Source organism: Ixodes scapularis, unplaced genomic scaffold (genome assembly GCF_016920785.2).
Source record: "Ixodes scapularis isolate PalLabHiFi unplaced genomic scaffold, ASM1692078v2 PGA_scaffold9__187_contigs__length_104089568, whole genome shotgun sequence".
Classification (NCBI taxonomy): domain Eukaryota; kingdom Metazoa; phylum Arthropoda; class Arachnida; order Ixodida; family Ixodidae; genus Ixodes; species Ixodes scapularis.
In genome coordinates, this window is record NW_024609884.1 from 71,829,450 (window position 1) to 71,847,961 (window position 18,512).

General features: G+C 49.3%; 1 pseudogene; it reads right to left on the reverse strand.

Annotated features, from left to right (window-relative positions):
- Nucleotides 1-317: 317 nt before the first annotated feature.
- LOC115316659 overlaps nucleotides 318-18,512 on the reverse strand; it is a 30,781-nt pseudogene continuing 12,586 nt past the window's right edge.

Genomic DNA, 18,512 nt, shown 5'->3' on the forward strand with positions numbered 1-18,512 from the left:
TCGCTAAGGGAATGATAGAGAGGGTTGAGTGCCCCGCAGGCAGGACAGGCGGGGGTGGTAAAGAGCTGTGGGTGAGTATGTATTAGTTGTGTTCGGTGGGGAAAGTGTGTGTTTGTAAGAGGCGCAGCGTGTGTGCTGCCTCTTGGTAGAGATGGGGGTGCGGGGGTGCGTATTGGCGGCGGAGGAGGCGGTAGTGTAGGGTAATATCCCTTTATTGCAGGAGGGAAGTAGGCTTGCCTGCAGGGGCATCGCGTGTAGGCGCAGTTGAAACGGCGGCTCGGTAGATAAGTTCGCGAGCACGATCGTGCACCATCTCATTAGCGCCTACGCACAATGGTGTTGGGCACGGGGGCGGCCGTGAAGACGACGGTGGGGGTGGCCGTCTGTTGTGGGCGGTCACAGTCGTCTGAGCCGGACACCTGGAGGCACTGCTGGGCGACCAGGGCCTCCTCCTCGAGCCGCCACTGGTCCGGGAAGTCACTGCCCGGGTGCTGCTGCACGTGCAGGCGCAGGATAAGGTCCCGGATGTTCGCTCGCTTCTGGGCCACCCGGTCCTCGGGGAACCAGTCCCCCAGGTCCAGCTTGAGCACCTTCCTTAGGTTGGGTGGATTCTCGAGGAAGCTCTCGACATACTGCAGCAATTAGATGCCGCAGTCGCTGTATAGTTGCCCTGCTGCGGCGTCATGGGGCCCCGCATGTTGGAGGCGCAGAAAACCAGCTGGCTCGAAGAGAGTCCAAGATCAAGATGTATACGCGTTCTCTGCCGTGGCATGAAATGACTTTGGTAAGGGGTTTGCGGCATCTTCTGCTTCCAGAGGTTCGTTGGGCTCCGAGTCCAAGACACTTGTTAAATAACGTTAAGAGGAGGAATAAAAAGGTTTATGTACAATATTTACATTGGTGAGAGACGTTGTAATCCGTTGAGGCGTTCGGTATGCATTGCGTCGTTTGGTATTCGTTGAGGCGATCTCGTACAGCATTTCGTTCTCTTTGTTCTTCTCTTTCGTTTTTCTCGTGATCTAGCATATCCTTTTCATCATTGTCACTCAAGAATAAAGTCCTAATTAAATTATTTTACAACACTCTCGCCATCCTCCTGACTTGAATCTATCCTGTCCTCGGGCACCTGGACCCACTGCGGGGCTCTGCTCGGCGGAGGCGACCCTTTCCTCCTGGGGCACCTCCTGAGGGGGGCAGGAGCGGGCCACGAGGCCCGGGAAGCGCACCATTGCCAGGAACCAGTGCGAGCTCTGGTTGATGGGCACCACTATGAAGTCCTTGGCAAAGATATGCACGTGCCGCGTCCACGTGCGCACGTTGCGGTGCCGACGGGCCAGTGTTGTACACGTTCCTCTAAAAAAGGAACGAAAGATCGTTCCTCGTTCTTTCTGATTTTTTAAACGCGTTCCCGTTACAAGTTACATATTTGAAAAAGGAACTCGTTCCCGTTACCGTTAAAAAAATGGAACGTATTGTTACTTATACGTTACATTCAGGGTGGCCAGTTCCGCTTATTATAAGCGGATTTGGGCTTCTTTTTTCACCGAGTCGCTGGTAGATTTTTCCAGTCGCTTGTCGCGTTTTTTGGGCTTATTCGCGTTTTTCCCGCAAATATTGTTATTTTATTGCTCGTCATGCTCATTGACAGCGCGTTTGTCATCAAAAACGCTAAAAACAGCATGACCGTTTGGCGCCGCGGTTAGGTGGCGCAAGCTACCGTCCGTTACAAAGTACAAAACGCTTACTATCCATTCACAAATGTTTTAGCGCCTTGCCCATCTTGCCAGTCGGCAGTTGCCATTGCATTTTGCGCAAAATGGCTTCGAAATGGTCGAAATATGGCAAACGATATTATAAAGAGTGGGAAAAGTAAACACAGCTTAAAGACTGGCTGCGACCAGTCACCGGAGACGATGAAAAAGCAGCGTGCAAGTGCGAGATCCGCGCTCATCATGCCGACCTCGTTCAGCACATGGCAACAGAAAAACACGTGAGAAACTCTCGGCCACTTTCCAGTGCACGTTTGACTACCATGGGCGTCACTAAGTCGTCGCCTCCAAGAACGATACCAGAACTGGAGCTCAAGCTGGCATGTTACTCAGCGTGCCATGCCACTCTCCGGCGGATAGTGGCATGGCACGCTGACTTCGTATTTGAGCGAGTTCGCCTTCGTATTTCAGCCAGTTCTCTTTCTCATTTTATTATTAATAAGCTATTTTCAAGAATGTGTACATTTACTGAACTTCCGCTTGTTTTGGGCTTCTTCACAAAGGTCACGCCGCTTGTTTGGGGGCTTGGTTGGGGACGACTATTTGCTTATTCGCTCGGCCGCATATGGCCACCCTGGTTACATTTGTATTATGCTGACTACCATAATTCGCTAAATCGAGGAGAGTATTTTTTTAGGCTATCCTTTTAAATGTAAACATACGAATTTGAATGCCATGATGGTATACCAGGAGATGAAAACAAGAGGAAGCAGAGTTTCATTTGTTGATATATTAGCCTTTAAAATCTCCGCTTTGAATCTTATTCATGTTTGTGGTGGACGATTCAGTCGAGCCAAATGTACTGTTACCCCACATTGCACGAGGGTTTTACAAAACCTCACACGTTTCAGTCTGACAATGTCCCTTGTTCGAACCTAACAGCAATTACTTCTCGATGTTGCTGTCCTCAAGACGAGCAAGTGAAGATGAGAGTAGGGCTTTTGGAAGGTCAGTCTTGAAAACAGCAAGTCCTTCTTCGTGAAAGTTGGATTCGTTGTTCAGTTCGAAAGTGGGGGACAAGGGGTGCAGGAATAACGGTTATTTTGTGTGTATCTTGAAGTGACCATCATTCGTGATACAAGGGTGTGTTCGATGTCTGGAAACCTGTTCGTTTGTTCTAACCGTAGGTCTCTTTGTGGAAGTTCAGTGATGGCTTTAGTCGGCCTTGGATTTCTGGGCGTACTAAGGGATTTGTGGAAGAAAATAAAATAGAGTTTGAAACGTCCCTCTTTCTGTGTCTTTTCCTTTGAGTAAAAGTTTTGCTTTTTGTACCGCAGTCTCGGGTACTGAAAAAAGAATCGGTGTCCACTAGCTCTCCTGCACCCGAGTGTTACCAAGCGAGGACCACACAAAATAAACCTTAACATAAGTAACCAAAAAGTTAACTAGATCCTCCTCTTCGTAAAGATATGGTTTTTATACTTTTAGAATTTCCCTCTACAGAAATAAAACAAAAAATTACCTCACTGGACGAAAAAAAGGAACGTCGTTCCTTTTTCCGTTCTACTAAAAGTCTAACGCGTTCCCGTTCCAGTTCCACCAATTCAAAATGGAACGAAGGCGTTCCTTCGTTCCTCCTAAAAGGAACGCGTTCCAGGAACGCCGTTCCTTGTAACGCCGTTCCGTACAACACTGCGACGGGCCACAGGCGTGAGGCCAGCCTGTCCCTGCGCCCTGTGGTTTAGCTTCTGGGTGAGGCGCGGATAGAAGAAGGAGCTGAAGACGTGGGTTCGCCTCTGCACCTCCTCGCACGCCTTCTCCCGCATCAGGTATTTGCGGTAGAAGTCAATGATGACGTCGTTGAGGAACTGGGCATCGCCGAGGCACCGGAGGTCTGCCCTGTGCACGGCGATTCCCCCCGTGTTGGGCGGAGGAGGGTATACCAACAGCTTGATGTTTGGCCCTGACGGGACTTCTACTGCGGAGGTAAAGTAAAATTAAATGGCTCAGAGAGCAAAACTTTTTGATCCGAAAGTTAAAAATGCCCCCCTCCCCCCCTCCCCACGTTTTCCGCAATGGACTAAAAATAATTATTTATGTATCTTCGTCATTGCAATATACATGGCGTAGAGCTTTTCTAAGCTTCTTTTTGGATGTACTATCTGAAAAATGGAGCGGTAAAAAATTAAATATAGACGGAACATAAAATTATCGCATGTTTTTGGCATACCGAGTGTAGCGACCCGGAACGAGGTATCGTGAAACCTTGCGAAACTGCTGTGACACCGGGCGACGAGATTTAAATTCATCATTCCAGTTGTAACTCAGAACCACTGTTTCCGAAAACAAAGAATGAAAATCGGGCCATAAGAGCATTTGGAAAACAATTTCTAAATTGGAGGACGTAAGACTTTAGAAAACATTGCTTAGGATTCCTTTCATTATGATATTTAGCTTCGTTTGCCATAAGCTCGAGCATTGGCCAAAAATAGTTATACCACAGCGTAAGTTGCTGTATGCTAAAGAATAGACAATATGCTTGCGAGCACCAAGAGGCATAAATGTTTTGATATGCTAAAGTGTGCAAGAAACACTCCTTAGTTTTGAACAGATTTTTGTGAGATGAGAGTTCCATGATAGGTCTGAATCTAAGAGTATTCCAAGGTATTTTACGGTGTCTGAATAAGAAATTTTATCACAGTGGCAGGTAACACATTCTACTGTGTGTGTAAAAAAATACTGAAAGAAACAACTTTTAGACGATTGTGAAAGCAGACGAGCTTCGTTTTAGAGATACTTATATCAATTAGATTACGATTAAACCATTCGATTAGTTGATTTGAAGAACGTTGGAGCATCTCTATTGATGTTGAACATGAGAGGTGACGCGTCAGTTTCAAAGTGTCATCAGCATATTGGGGCAGAATGCAGTCGGAAACTGCAGTACACATATCATTGACATAGTTATTGAACAATAGTGGTGAAAGGGCAGATCCCTGTGGCTGAAAGTTTGTTGAGTAAAATGGAGTGACTAACTGTATCGAATGCTTTTGATACGTCAAGAAGCATGCACAAGTATATAAGTTGTGATCAAAGCCATAACTGATGTCGCCCAAAAGAGCGTCCAGGAGAGGTTGTGTGCCTCGGCCGACAGTGAAGCCATACTGATTTGGCGACATTAGGTTGCATTTGTCTATAAATGAAGACATGGCGATAAAAATAAATGTATCTAATATTTTAGCTAGACATGGCAAAATGCAAATAGTCCGATAGTTCTCAACCTTACTACGACAGCCTCCCTTCAAGATAGGTGGAACCGCGATTTTTAGTTCATCAGGTATGCAACCGGATTCGAGTATACTGTTTATCAACAGAAGAAGTGTGTCCCGAGCACAATTGAAATTCCTGCGTAGATCACTCGGCCGTACGCCAACGAGTCCTGGAGATTTACTCGACTTCAAGCTAAAACTTATAGATTGTAAGTCATCAGTTGTCATCTGTGGGAGAAAAGCGGAAGCAGATTATGAGTATGAAAAAGAAAGGAATATGGTGCTTTTTCGGAGTGTACCAGAATAGGTGGCAAAAAATCATTAGAAAGATTAGCCGTTATGAAGGAATTATGCCCAAATACATCTTGAATATGGGTTTTTGTATGCCCGGCGAGATACCTCGCAATTCTTTAATTAATGACCAAGTTTTAGCGGAGTTATTCCGAGATTCCGAGAACTGTTTCTGGAAGTAAATTCATCTAGCCGAGCGAATAAGCGCAGTACCTTTGTTACGGATAATTCGAAATGCTTTCTGAAATCTTTGATTATGAGCTGAACGACGGCAGCGCTTCCAGGCTACTTGTGTAAGTTTAAAGGCGGATAATATGTCAGTGGTTATCCAACGTATGTTTGCCTTTTGTTTGTTTCAGAAATATTACTGTTTTAATGCATTATAAAGCTGCCGAAACAACTGAACAAACGAATTATAGATTTCGGATTGGCTTACACATCGCTGAAACGTAACCCAGTTGCAGCTGAGACATATTGCCGCGAGCGCAGCGGACCAAGTAGGCAGCACGCCCGTAGCCTGACACAATAAAGAAAAAAATAAAAAAAGAGCGCCAGTAGCCTGACGGTTATCGCGCTCGCTTTCTACGTAGAAGGCCAGGGTTCGATTCCTGCCCGCGGCTCCACATTTTTGTTCACGGTGTAAGGTGATGTTCTGGTAAATTCGAGAACCGTCTTGGCTGATTCGAGGTTAGAATGTTCTACGCGCCGAACCTTCTACGTCGAATGCTCCAGAAGCCCACGCGTGTACAAAAGGGGCTCCGCATGGCAAGCCGGAGTCAGTTTCGCCCCAGTGACTCTGCTGTCACGCCGACTTCGACGCCCGCGACGCTCTGCTTTCTTCTGTTCCCTTTTTATTTTTGGGCACAAGGTCGCTTCATTAAACGTTTAGTTTCTTCAGTTATTATCGCCTTATCACATGTCATTCGTGACATTTTGCTGGAGGTGCTGGGTACCAGAGGAAAGAGAAGTGTCAGCGGAATTTTCTGCAAGACGTCGTTGAAGCAGTTCTGGCAGAAACGGTAACAGCAGTTGAGGACGTACCACTGCAAAGAAACTTGATCACAAAGAGCGCAGACCGGTAGCGTCGTTTCATCGTCTTCAAACATGAACTGCCTCCCGTTGACGTTTTTCGAGAAGCCAGACAGGAAGAAGGCTCTGCATGATTCCATGCCGACCGAACGCTTACCAGCTGGTTCTACCGAGTGCTCGAATCCGTAGAAAGCTGCCCTATATATGACGCGCTCTGGGGCTTTTGCATTCTATGCCCGTGAACCGTACCCCTCCGAAGACACGCCGGTCAAGTGACGTCCTCAGTACCGGGAGGCTACCTTTCGCAGAAGACCAGACCAAGGCCCGGTCAAGTAGCCGCAACCAAGGCCTATCCCCGGAATTGGGACTTACACCCGAGAACTCGAAGACCAAGACGACGAAGATGTCCCAGCAGAACCCGGCCGCCCCTTCCGTCGTCTACCTGCCCATTGCTCCTCGGACACCGGCTCCCTTCCACGGCGAAAGCCACGAAGACATCAGCGACTGGGTGCAACAGTATGAACGAGTGGCTCACCATAATGGGTGGACACCGGAACAGTCTCTTCAGAATGTTTACTTCGCCTTGGAAGCAACCGCGCGGAACTGGTTCGAGAACCACGAAGCATCATTCACCTCCTTGGAGCAAATCAAGGCTGAGTTAGGGATAACATTCACCAACCAACACCGAAGAGAACGCGCTGAAGACCTTCTTCAAGCGAGTGTTGAGGGCCCTAACGAGAGCGTCGTTAGCTTTGTCGAAGATGTTCTTCGACTGAGCAGCCGCGCGGATCCTGACGCCCCAGAAGAAAAGAAGCTGAAGGTCCTAATGCGGGTGTGGAAGAAAACATCTTCGGGGGCCTAGTGCGGCGCCCGCCTACCACCCTCGAAAGCTTCCTCACTGAGGCCACAAACATCGAACGTGCCCTTCAAGCACGGGCCTCACACTACCAGAGACTTCCCGGCATCGCTGCCTTTTCGTCCTCCGGCTGCAACACCACGGACATCCGCGAGATAATCCGGGACGTCTTCCGGGAGGAGATCAAGATTTCTACCTGCCACCGCAAGCCCAGCTTCGCCCTCAATCGCCGAGATTGTCAAGGAAGAAGTCCAGCACGCGCTGCAGCCAGAGGTTCTCGTCAGTACCGCTCCGGAACCACCGACGCTGATTTACGCCGCAGTGGCCCGACGGCCACCGCCTCCTCCTCGTACCTATGTCGCGCCGCCTCGCCGTCAGTCTCCTGCGCCGCAGCACAACAGACGCCACGACGACCCGGTGCAGTACGCCTGCCCGGAGCCCCGCGTACCCCGGAAGACCGACGTGTGGCGAACGCCCGACTGACGCCTACTGTGTTACCACCTCGGGGAAGCCGACCATATCCACCGCCGCTGCCCCTACCGGCAAATAGGGCTGCGTAGCTTTCATCCGAACGATCCACGTCCACGCTACGGTGAACGACCGCGGGAGATCGAAGAATACCTCCGACGACCTCAGTCTCCCCCTGCAGCTCGCCGTGTGTCCCAGTCGCCGTCGCCACGACGTCCAGTTTCGCCGATGCACCGACCCCAACGTGAAAGCCTGTCGCCCCTCGCTCCTCGCCGGGGAAACTAGGCGCGGCAACCACTGGAGGTGGAGTTACCGAAGACGACCGACGCCAAGATCCTCCACGAACGTCGGAGCCCCCCCCGCCCCCCCCCCCCCCCCCCCCCCCCCCCCCCCCAAAGACCACCAGAGACCGAAGCGATCGCTCCTGCAACGGTGAATAATAACCTACACATCACATCACGGCGCGTCGGCTCTCGTCGACACTGGAACACACCACTCCGTCCTGAGTGGGAGGCTCTTCCAACGCCTTCGGAAAGTGACGACGCCGTGGGATGGCCCGCATATATGAACCGCCCGGTGGGCACCTCATCACACCAGTCGAGATTTGCACTGCTCGCGTCGAGATCCACAGTGAGACGTGCCTGTCAAGTTCGTCGTTCTGCGAGACTGTTCGAGGGACGTTATCCTCGGAATGGACTTTCTTTGCGAATATGGCGCCGTCATCGGCCTCGGAGAAAGCCGGCTGACGCTACGAAAACCTGCTCCAGCACTGGAGGAACCCAAAGCGACGTCATCCGCGGTCCGAGTCCTCGCAAATCACGTGAACTTACCGCCGCGGTCGAGTGTTTTCGTACCCGTTGGGATCGATGAGGCTTTCTGCGGCGACGTTCTGCTCGAGGGAAGCCTCCAGTTGTTTCTAGGAAGAGGGTTCGGCGTCGCAAGAGGCACAGCGGAGCTCCAAGACGGACACACTGTTGCACTCGTAACAAACTTCCAAGAGGAGGCTCATCACCTTACGAAAGGCACCGCCGTGGGTCACGCCGAGGAACTCGCGGACTCAGCCGCAATCGCCGGAACAGCAGAAGACTTCTCTTCGTGTCCACATAAGACAACGCCGCATTCGCAGTTCGACATCGATCCAGTCCGGCCTACCCCACAACGACGACTCAGTGACCTTCTCGCCGAGTTCAGTGAGTGCTTCTCCACGTCGTCAAAGGTGCGCCAAACGACGACTGCGAAACATCGAATTATTACTGATGACGACGCGCTTCCTGCTCATCGGTCACCGTATTGTGTGTCTGTGAAAGAGAAGTCATCCAGAAGCAGGTCCAAGAAATGCTCGACGACGACATCGTCCAGCCCTCAAACAGTCCGTGGGCTTCACCTGTAGTCCTGGTGAAAAAGAAATACGGGACCCCTCGGTTCTGCGTGGTCTATTGTCGACTAAACGCCGTAACAAAAAAGGACGTCTACCCGCTGCCTCGCATCGACGACACTCTGGACCGGCTGCGCCACGCCCGATACTTTTCGTCGATGGACCTGAAGAGTGGGTACTGGCAGATCGAGGTCGACGAACGGGATTGTAAGAAGACTGCCTTCGTCACGCCGGACGGACTGTACGAATTTAAAGTGATGCCGTTCGGACTGTGCATAGCACCGGCGACGTTCCAGCGCGTAATGGACACCGTTCTTTCCGGCTTGAAATGGCAAAGCTGCCGCGTCTATCTCGACGACGTCGTGGTATTCGCAAGCGACTTCGACGAGCACCTGAGATGTTTGTGAGCTGTGCTACAGGCTATCCAAAATGCTGGACTGACACTAAAGCCGTCAAAATGTCGGTTCGCTTACGGCGAGCTCAAATTCCTGGGTCATGTCATGAATGCCCAGGGTGCAAGCCCTGATCCTGCAAAGACATCCGCTGTTGCCCCATTTCCGAAGCCATCAGAAAAGAAAGCCGTCAGAAGATTTCTTGGGCTGTGCGCTTACTACAGATACCGACATGGGAGCACTTCAACGAGACGACCCGGAACTTCGCGCTGTGATCGACCACCTCGAAGGTCAAGGAAGTTCAGTTCCGCGAGTCTTGACCCGAGACTTGTCAAGCTTCATTCTGCGGCGAGGCGTGCTCTTCAAGAAGAACTTCGTAACGAGCCACCCTGCCTGGCTCCTGGTTGTTCCGGCCAGCCTGCGAGAAGAAATCTTCCAAGCATGCCACGACGACCCGACGGCTGGACACTTTGGATACAGCAGGACGCTCGGCCGGATTCGTGACAAGTACTACTGGCCGAGACTCCCGAATACAGTCCATCTGTACACACGGTCGTGCCATGAGAGTCAACGACGTAAGAGGCCTCCGACGAAGCCAGCAGGACTCCTGCAGCCGATACCTGCCCCGACTGCGCCCTTTCAGCTGGTCGGAATGGATTTAGTTGGGCCGTTCTCAACATCGACGCAAGGAAATCGGTGGATTATCGTCGCGACCGATTATCTTACACTATACGCCGAGACGAAAGCCCTGCCATCGGGAACAGCGCTGGAAGTCGCCAAGTTTTTCCTGGAGTCCATCCTCCTTCGACACGGCGCACCTGAAGTGTTGATCACAGATCGAGGATCAACTTTCATGGCACACCTGACTCAAGAGGTTCTTCGGCTCAGTCACACCAACCATCGACGAACCACCGCTTATCATCCGCAGACCAACGGACTAACGGAGCGGCTCAACAAGACGATCGCTGACATGATCTCCATGTACGTCGACGTGGAGCACAAGACGTGGGACGAGGTGTTGCCGTATGTTACGTTTGCGTAGAACACAGCGGTTCAAGAAACCACGGGAGTGACGCCGTTTCAACTGGTACACGGCCGGGCGGTTACCACTATGCTCGACGCCATGCTGCCTCACGTGCCATCCGATGATGGCAACGACGACGCTCAACTGATCTCCCAGCGCGCGGAGGAAGCTCGTCACCTGACAAGAATAAAGATTCAACACCAACATCGAGTCGACGCACGCCGATATAACCTTTGTCGCCGGGACGTCCACTTTCAACCCGGAGACCGGGTATGGGTTTGGACACCAATACGGCGCCGCGGTCTCAGCGAGAAGCTTTTGAAACGCTATTTCGGACCGTACAAGATCATTCGATGACTCGGCGATCTGAACTACGAAGTCCTTCCCGACGGAACGCGTCCACCTGCAAGACATCAGCCGCTACCCGAAGTGCTGCAGGTCGTCCAGCTGAAGCCGCATTACGAAAGATAGAACTTTCCACTCTCGTCGACGAGTGAACTGTAAACTACGGCTCGTGATTCTGCTGTCCTTTTCTTTTCTTTTTTTTTTTTTTTACTGCATCGGGACGATGCACTTTTTTAAAGAAGGAGTAATGCCGCGAACGCAGCCCACCAAGTAGGCAGAGCGCCCGTGGCCTGACGGTTATCGCGCTTGCCTTCTACGCAGAGGGCCAGGGTTCGGTTCCTGGCCGCGGCTACACATTTTTGTTGACGCTCTTATGTGATATTCTGGTAAATTCAAGAACCGTCTTGGGCTGATTCGAGGCTAGAATGTTCTACGCGCCGAACCTTCTACGCCGAATGCTCCAGAAGCCCACGCGTGTACAAGGGGGTCCGCGTGGCAAGCCGGAGTCAGTTTCGCCCCAGCGTTCGACTCTGTTGTCACGCCGCCTTCGATGACGCCCGCGACGCTCTGCTTTCTTCTGTTCCTTTTTTTTTATTTTTGGGCGCAAGTTCGCCCCATTAAACGTTTAGTATCTTCAGTTATTATCGCCTCATCACTTGTCGTTCGTGACAATATTTATCGAACATCTTATTGTCAACAATTTCGATTCGACGGATCTTTGTATTTCTCACAGGAAAAACCTGTTTTGGAATAATAATAATAATAACTCCTAGATAATAATAATAATAATAATAATAATAATAATAATAATAATAATAATAATAATAATAATAATAATAATAATAATAATAATAATAATAATAAACTTTATTGGCAGTCTTCACATAAAAATCAGCGGTAACGTGTCCGTCAAAGCCTTAATGGCTTGTGGGACGTTACCCGGCAACAGCGTAAAAGAAAACATCACAAAAAAAATAACCCAACACAAATCGAATGCCCTAGAAAAAACGCAAACATTTTTAATATTAAAACGCAGCAGAAAACAGCCAACATAATAAAATGGGGACTTCCAGACCGTGTAGAAGTGCGTACCTGCAAAAGTGTCGATATGTACAATGCGAGCAGTCACTGCCGCAGACGCCTTTGTGCTACTCACTGTTTTCACCTAAACACTTTGAAGCTTCTTGAAATAGATAACATCCATCTTTAATCCGTTTTTTTTTTTTTTTTTTTTTTTTTTTTTTTTTGATGCCAGAAGAAATTGCACAAGTTTCTGCAATATTCATGGGGACGGCGGCCGCGCCACCAGCATTCCTTGCGGTTCGCTGGCATACCGGTTCAAGTATGACCGGCTTGGAAGGAGGCCTTTTTATCGTATCTTGGGACGAAGGGCATGGGCCTCATGAAGCCGAAGCGTTGATAAAAGCAGGCGATTTGTGACCTCCTAGGTCTGGAAGACAAGAACATTGCGTCAGCGCTGCGTCTCAATGCCGCACCGACAACAGAGCTTTTGGACAAATTCCAGTTGTTCACTCAAGCTGTCGAAAAGCATTTTGAATTTTCTGGATGCGTTTCACTCCAGCGCAAGAAGGTCTAAGAGCGAAAACACCTACCGGGAGAGGTGGTGTACGAATACGTGCCAATACATCGCCACCAAGCATCGTTTCGTAGGTACGGTGTCACAGTTGAGTAACGGCTGGCAGAGATTTCTTGCGCGGACTGCATAGTATTATAAGCGATCATCCTTCCAACACTTGGCGTCGCGGGAAAGATGATCGCATATTATGAGATCGTCCTGGGAGTTTGCGCCACTCTGCCCAGGAGATACGCTCCAAAGAGGAGAATTTTAATGTTTTGTTGGTCTTGGCAATGTCTCACTACTTGAGCGGCCTTAGCGAAATTAACGAGGCTCGTTACACCGCAAAAGTTTGCGTAAATATGTGACATGCGGCGAGTCATTACGTGTGGACGCCGCAGAATGGACGCTAAAGCCTAATTCGTATGATGAGATTCCGCTCGCAATTTTCAGTCGCGACGGCGCTCGGGCTGCAAAAGCGTGAACCATAGCTGACGTGGTCGACGTCGATACTGAAAATTGGAAGCAGAATCGGACCAAGTGAATCAGGCATCACAAGTCGGTGATGGCCACTGGTAACAGTGATTAACACCTCCTTGTATGATGTATCTATCTACTGTTTACGCCGAGCCTGCTTACTTAAACAAACCTTCAAACTTAAAAGTCTTTTGAGGCCTGCACTTACTACTTATCGCAATTACTGGGCCAGCGTTTGGTCTACGGGCCGGTGTCATCTGAAAGAGCAGACGACAATCAGAAACGTTTGAAAGAGAAGGCGACAGTTCGAACGATCAGGCGGCCGTTTGAACTTGAAGACGCACTGAGCGTAGTCCGTAGGTGGTCCGTACAACTTGACGGTTTTTCCGCGCTCATGTTCGAACAAAATAAATAATTCTGATGACCACAAGCATCCGTGAATTCAACCCAAAGTGCTTCCCGCCCAACCAATCGTGGTCTGACGGCGTCTAGTTTTCCCTTTTCACGGCACATATCCACGTTCTCGGACGAACCGAGCATATGAACACTGACCTTCAAACCTTTCTCGGCTCTTTTGGTACAGCCCAAGTCGCGGCGTTTTGACAAGAAGGCAGGTTTTTGTCTCGTTCTTTCAAAACAACGCAGGAATGCACGTCGCGCATGGTGACTTCCGCCCACAGCCCTAGACCGGAAGTGCGCTCGACGCGCCACCACCGCGCCGTTACGTAAGAGAGTTGAGTTCGTGTACTGAAAGGTTGCGCACACCGTTGTCTAAAATGGGGAAGAGAAATTTTTCTTCGCCCATTCCCTTTCTCTCTAAAAAGTTCTCTTTCCCCTCGCTTCAATTGGATCGGGCGCGACACATGACCGTTGCCTTCCCATGATCCCGCGCAATTTGGTGGTCTGCTAGAAACCAACGCCATCATTGGGCGAGTCGTAGAAATGGCTCCGTTGTTTGGAAGAAATGGCTCCGTTTGGTCTACAACCCGGCCGTTTTATTTTTTATTTTTTTTTTACTACGAACTCGGCGGCAACGGGGTGCCATCATGCTGCGCTGTGGATCGCACAAAGAGCGTTGCGAAAGGGAGCAAGCTCTTCGCCGTCCCGACGGGAGAAGAAAATCTTCAGCGACGAAGACAATGGCTCAACCGGGTCGGTCGGAAAAGTATCGACTGCCTCCGAGGGAGATTTTGCGAGGTAAGTCATTGTAAAACTGAATCATATTACCTGTCCTTTCGGTCTAGCCAATGAAGACCGCCTAGTAGGATCGATCATGAGACGAGACAAACACGGAACGGAATTCCCGGCGCGAAGAACTTTGACACGTGTCCTCACGCGTATTTGATAGTGGAAACTGACTCGCTCGCTTGCATTGAGTCGGCCACAGTTGAGAACGATTCGTGAGAGACTGGGGTGCCACTAAAATAAGGATGGTTGTAGTCTTACCATGAGCATATTGCGACAGTGAAAGGGGAGTCACCAACGCTTGAGCAACTCACGCTTTTGACGTGCAATATATTTCCGCGATCGGCGAGACAAATACGGAACTAAATTACCGGCACAAAGAACTTTGACACGTCTTTTCGCGCGTATTTGACCATAGAAACTGACTCGATCGCTCTTAGCTCGCTTTCATTGAGTCGGCCGAGTTGAGAACGATGCGTGAGAGACTGGGGTGTCACTAAAATAAAGAGGATTGTGGTGTTACCGCGAGCATATTGCGTCAGTGAAAGGAGAGTCACCAAAGATCGAGCAGCTCGCGCTTTTGTTTGTGCAACATATTTCCGCGATCGGTGCTTTGTAGATGACAACTAAACATATGCGATGCTGCATTTATTTTTCAGGATCACTTCACGAAATATCCGTTTGAGCCAGTGATCTTGGCAAAGACTGGCCTCAAGAAACTCAAGTCATACGCAGCTCCTTCCATTTTTTCACACCGACCTTTTCTGAGGGAGAGGAACCCCCGCCCCCCCCCCCCCCCCCCCCCTTTCAAAATAGGACAAAGAAAAGCTTTCATGGTAAGACATTTCTGATTTATGATGCGCTGCTGTGTTCTGTTTATTACATTAAAGCTTGCAGCATAGGCTTTAGAGCATAGTATACATAGCTTAGGTTACTGTCACTAAAACACACTTAATTTTTTTTTTTTTTTTTTTTTTACAAATCATGCTAGTTGAGTGGGCTTGTTTGCCTTTAATTCCCCAAAATTTTAGCTCAACTAGTCATCTACCGCTGTTTGTGTATTCGCGGCGAGAATTTTGAGTACCGCCTGATGTAATTTTTTTCACAAGCCAGAGTGAGGACACTTCCACTTCATCTGCTGGTGCAAACACGTGCAGTGCCAAGCTTTTATGCACTATGAAAATTAATACTTAATCGCGTGGGTAGCACGTACACTACCCAGAGTGAGGAAAACAGAAGCGCCCCAAGCAAGCTTGGTTGTTTCGGATCCTCAGACACAGCAAAACAGTACGATCTCTGACGACATCCTGGACAAAAAGGGATGTTTTGCTGTGCTTGGGATTTGTTTGTGTAGTAGGTTGTATATTGTGAGAAATGTGCAGTAGCTATTTTGTTACAGATGTATTTGTATTTGAAGAGGACTCTTTCTTGAACACACGACTAATCTAGATGGTGACGAATGTGCGATATTTTGCCTTATAGCAATAAATAGTTTCTTTTATTATCTTTATATTTGATTTGTCTTCTGTTATTGATAAAACATAATTTGTTGACAATAAACAAAATTGCTCTCGTCTTTTGAAGGGTGTCCTGACGGATCTCTCTGTCCTCATTTGTAACTCGCGGCGCAAGGTACGCCCGCGGGTGTGCGGCAAAGCTTATACGCTTTGGAAGTGAACTCAAGGGCATAACTTGCGCGGGAGAACGTCAAAACAATATATCAAAACACAGTAAGGATAAAAAGAGGGCCTTGCTAATAATGAGATAAATGAGAAACGCACTGGCAAGGTAACCCAGCACGCGCTATTATTTTTTTTAGCTGATGGGAAACAATAAGTGAGTGCATTTGATGGATAGCTCTGTCCACGAAGTGCTTAAATAGCAGACGTCGCATGTGCACAGTCGCAGGTAGTATTCGACGTTTATAAAATGGGTACGAAGTAAACCAAGCTGCTGGTTTTGCAAAACGATCGGTAATGCTAAAAATTACCGAGAAGACCTGGGTTTGCCCGGGGTGTGGTGTCCTTTATTTGCCTAACTCGAGTGATGCCGAGTCTGCAAATGCACTTCGCTCGAGATACTAAAACGTTTTAGCAGAGCGTACGCTATGGATGGCGAGCCTTGCAGGCGCGTGCCCAATCCATGCTCAAAGCGACGGCACGAGATCCCGCTAGCAACGCAGTCCTCGCCTACGAAACTATTTACACGCAGCTGGGGACGTGCATTCTATCGTGCGCTTGCTCTCAGGTCTTGCTGCAAAAAACCGGTCAAACAAAATATACTTTTGCAGTGCATGGCGATGTCCCAAAAATTTTTCACTTCCTGAAAAAAAAGAAAACGCATACAAAAAAGGGAAAGAGAAACCCACGTGTAGTCAGCTAACGTCTTCACTGCCTCCGCAGGGCGAGCGAGAGAAAAAATTTGTCCTCGGCGTGACGTCACCCTGGTTCGCCGTAAGGGGGAGCCATTCACATTTCGCAGGGCTGATGCGACATTTAGAAAGTTACTTCCTGCATCCTAATGTACAGGGTGTAGCCGAGAAAAATTTGATTCTTTTTCCACTACAGAAATAATATATATGCATCGTCGAATGCTTCGCCTCCGCCCAAATGCGGCCCTATACTTCGTTTCAGCTTCGGCCCGAGCGCGGCCTATGTTATGAGCCGAAGGGCCAATCATACAGCGCAAAAAGCGCAGCGTCATGGCGTGCTCTCTGCGCTTTACAGAACTATACCAGCAGAGGAGCACGCATAGAGACACGGCGAATACTGGCTGGTCCTATCAACTGCAGAGAGCACGCCATGACGTTGTGCCTCTTTCGCTGTTTGATTGGCCCTTCGGCTCAGAACATCGGCTCCGCTCGGACCGAAGCTGAAATGGAGTATAGCAGTTCGGACCAGATGCCAAAGCTTCAGAACTACCCATTATGTAACGCAGAGCTAAAATGAGGTGATACCAGTTTTTGCAGTGTTTGCGAGAAAAATCGGCGCACTATTTATGAGAAATGGTCGCCTATAACGAGGCTGTAGACTTCCAGTTTTAGCCCGGAAATTCGGGTAAACATCCGTCGGTGTCAAAAATACAAAAATCGGTTTAAACCCCAAAAACAGCGACCAACAACCGTTCGCGTCAAAAATATTAAATCGGTTAAAACCTAAAAACGCACATTTCTGGAAGTACCTTGCTCGAGTTAGGACCTGTTTTTGACAAAACACACCTCTCTTGAACTTCAAGTTTTTAATTAATTTCTTTTTCCCACCAATAATCTGTGTTTTTATACTCGTCCGAAACATGACCGAAATACACCATGTCTGGAACGCAGATAAACGCAGGAAAACATCCGGTTACTTTCCTCGTATATAAACGCCGGAAAACCTACGGCCTACTTTTTTTTTTTAATAATAATAATAATAATACTTATTTTGGTTCAGGAGAACCGCGGTGCCGCAGAAAGGCGAGTAGCCCATACCAGGAAGGCCTGCGGCGCCGCATCTAAGGACGATGGGATGAGATTGTGTACAGATGACAGAGAGGTGCTGACGATGTTGAAATGGAGCTTGTCGGCGAGGGTGGCGGGATGATGTTACGGGTGATGTGGGTCGTACCCTCTCGTCGAATTTCTGCGGCTCTGGTCCTCCTGCCTCGCCGAAAGTTGGTCTTGTGAAGCCACCGGTGTGGCGGGTGGACTTATCATCGTCAGGCCGAGTAGGACGGCCGCCTCCGGGATGGAACCGGCTCGCGGCGCGCCGGGCTTCTGCTAGGCTTAACGCGGCTGCCACGAAAAATATTCACAAGTCCAGTGAACTTGCACTCACCAACGCGAAACCGGTACCGATGAGCTCTAAATCACTTAAGGGGAGGCCATGCTGTCGGTGACCGCCGACAGTGGAGACCGAGGGTGAGCAGAGCCGGTGGAAAAAATCGTACCCAACGGAGCCGATAGAAATTGCTTGAAACCCCGACAGCAAAGAGCGACAATAAGCTATCTCCAAACTCGCACAAGATTTACGGCCCCTGCGGTACGAAGGCTGGTTGACCCTCTGACGAGAACTGCAACAACAGAAACCGATAATGGACTCGCTCCAGGACTAACCCAACACAACACGTACAATTTCGTCCCTCCGCCCCATCAACCCTCCCAGATAAGATGAACTCGTAAAGCTACCTTGATTTTTTTTCCTGGTAAATGTGTTTCACCACTATCATCCACGAAAGAACGGCGCGGCACCTCCTTCGAACGCCCACATGCTTCAGGTCTCCCGCCGCACTTTTACTACACGCGTACGCTCGAGGTAGACGAGACACCGAAGCATTGTCGAGGCTATGTAGCTTGTGCGGGACAACCGAAGCTCCCTCCTGCTGTTTTCATTCTGCCAGGACTACAGCAGTGATAAGTGGTTGCAGTTAGCGGTGCCGCTCACTTTGGACACATATCGACGTTCGACTGGTTCGGCGAGCCCCTTCAAACTTCCTAACTACATACAGCGTGGCCTGGCTTCTATACAAAAAAAAAAAG